At 40.2% G+C, this 2,158-nt stretch overlaps 1 pseudogene; it reads right to left on the bottom strand.

The window, feature by feature from the left end:
• Positions 1–1,214: 1,214 nt before the first annotated feature.
• LOC106559414 lies at positions 1,215–1,586 on the bottom strand (annotated as a pseudogene).
• Positions 1,587–2,158: the final 572 nt, after the last annotated feature.

Below are 2,158 nucleotides of genomic sequence, written 5' to 3'. Positions count from 1 at the left end.
ACTCTATTTTATGATGATAACTTTATTCCAGGTGCCTACAACAGTTCTACCCTTTTATTCTCCTCCTTTTATATTTTTTGATGTCAGAATTCAGCTCTTTTTATACTGTGTTCATCAACAAGTTATTGTAGCCATATTTATTTTTAATGCTCTTGTCCTTTAACCTTCTAAAAGGCTAACTAGAGTTAAGTGCTTAACATTCCACCATATTGCAGTAGTAGAGTATTATGAATTTGACTATATGCTTACCTTTGTCAGTGGGTTGTGTATTGCCGTATGTTTTCATCTTACTAGTTAGCATCCTTTCATTTCTGCTTGCAAAACACCCTTCCACATTACTTTTAAGGCAGCTCTTGTGGTGAACTCCCTCAGCTTTTGTTTCTCTGGGAATCTATCTCTCCTTTATTCTTGGTTTGCAGTTTTTTTTTTCCTTCTTCTTCAGCACTTAGAATATACTATCCCATTCTCTCCTGGCCTGTAAGGTTTCTCCTGAGAAATCACTGATTGCCTAATGGGGGTTTTCTTGTAAGTTACAAGTTTTTTTTTTCCTCCTACTGCTTTTATGATTTTTCCTTTGTCTGATTTTTGAGTTTTACTGTAATACATATTGGAGAGGATCTCAAGTTGGTTTTCTTTGGTGACCTATGAGCTTCATGATCTTAGATATCCATTTCTCCCCAGATTTGGGTAGCTCATAGCCATTCTTTTATTCTTTTTTCTTTTTAAAGGTTTTTTTAAATATTTTTTTTATTTGAGAGAGCTAGAGAGTGAGAGAGAACATGCGAGTGGGGGGGGTGGCAGAGGGAGAGGGAGAGACTCTCAGGCAGACCCCTACCAGGCATGGAGCCAGACATGGGGCTCAATCCCAGGACCCTGAGAGCATGACCTGGACTGAAATCAAGAGTTGGTGCCTTAATGGACTGAGCCACCCAGCATTATTTCTTTAATTTCTCTGCCCCTTTTCTCTTCTCCTTTGGGAATTTGGTTAACTGAGAGCATTTCTTTTGATTGTGTACCATGGATCATGTAGGTTTCCTTCATTTCTTTTCATTCCTTTTCCCTTTTTGTCCTCTGACTGGATAATTTCAAAGTTCCTGTCTTCAATGTCACAGATTCTTTCTTCTGCTGAATTAAGCCTGTTCTTAGTACTTTTTATTACAGTTGTCATTTCATTCATTATATTCTCTCCGCTCCCCACCCCCCCCCCCCCGAATTCATTTACTGAACTGGGGCAGATGACTTAACAGCAAACTGCAGGATAAGACTGGGAGAGAAGACTTCTTGCTTCTCCTCTCAGGAGCTAGTTGTGTCTTGGATGCTTGTAAATTTTCCAAAATAGCCATCTATTGTTGGGAGGGCTGGGTCTGAATGGAGATTGCATACATGCATTCTAGGAGTCCCAGGCATTCCTTGGGCTTGTGGTCGACTCCTGAGGGCAGCTTTGTTCTCTGGATGTTCAAGAAAGTGGTTGGTGGGGAACATGCTTGAAGATTAATAAAGCTAGGGGAAAGTTTGGCTCGACCCAGAGGGATGGCATTACTTTCCACTTTGGCTTTTCCTTTGGAATGGCTGACATGCTGCTCCATCTGGACACACCAACAGGTGGGCTGCCTGTGCCCAAAAACCTCCTACCAGGCTCCCATCTTTGTGTTCATTCATTATATTCTTCAGCTCCAGAATTTCTGTTTGGTTCTTTTTTGTGTTTTCTGTCTCTGTTAAACTTCTCATTTTGCTTGTATACTGCTTTTTATGATTTCATTGAATTGTCTTTCTGTGTTTTCTTTTAGTTCACTGAGTTTCCCTAAAAAAGCTACTTTGAATTCTTTTTTAAGTAAATTAAAATTTTCCATGTTTTGGGATCCAGTTACTGGGACATTATTTCGATCTTTTTATGAGATTTTGATATATTTCCTTGTTTTTCATGCTCCTAGCTTTGCATTACTCTCTTTGCATGAAATAGCTGTCACCTCTTCCAGTCTTTACTGTGTTCAGGAGAGAGGTACCGAGGCTAGCTCAGACTTTCTGTGGGTACACCTGCTCCATCTTCTTGCTCCATCTTCTTGCTGCTTCTTGTGGCAGCATCCTTAAGCATATCTGTCTTCTCTGGATCTTGAAACACACCAGGCTGAGTGTTGACAAACTCTCTCTGTTTTCCCAA

Source organism: Canis lupus, chromosome 1 (genome assembly GCF_011100685.1).
Source record: "Canis lupus familiaris isolate Mischka breed German Shepherd chromosome 1, alternate assembly UU_Cfam_GSD_1.0, whole genome shotgun sequence".
NCBI lineage: Eukaryota > Metazoa > Chordata > Mammalia > Carnivora > Canidae > Canis > Canis lupus.
The sequence above is the reverse complement of the archived record's forward strand: the minus strand, read 5'-3'. Positions and strand labels throughout refer to the sequence as shown.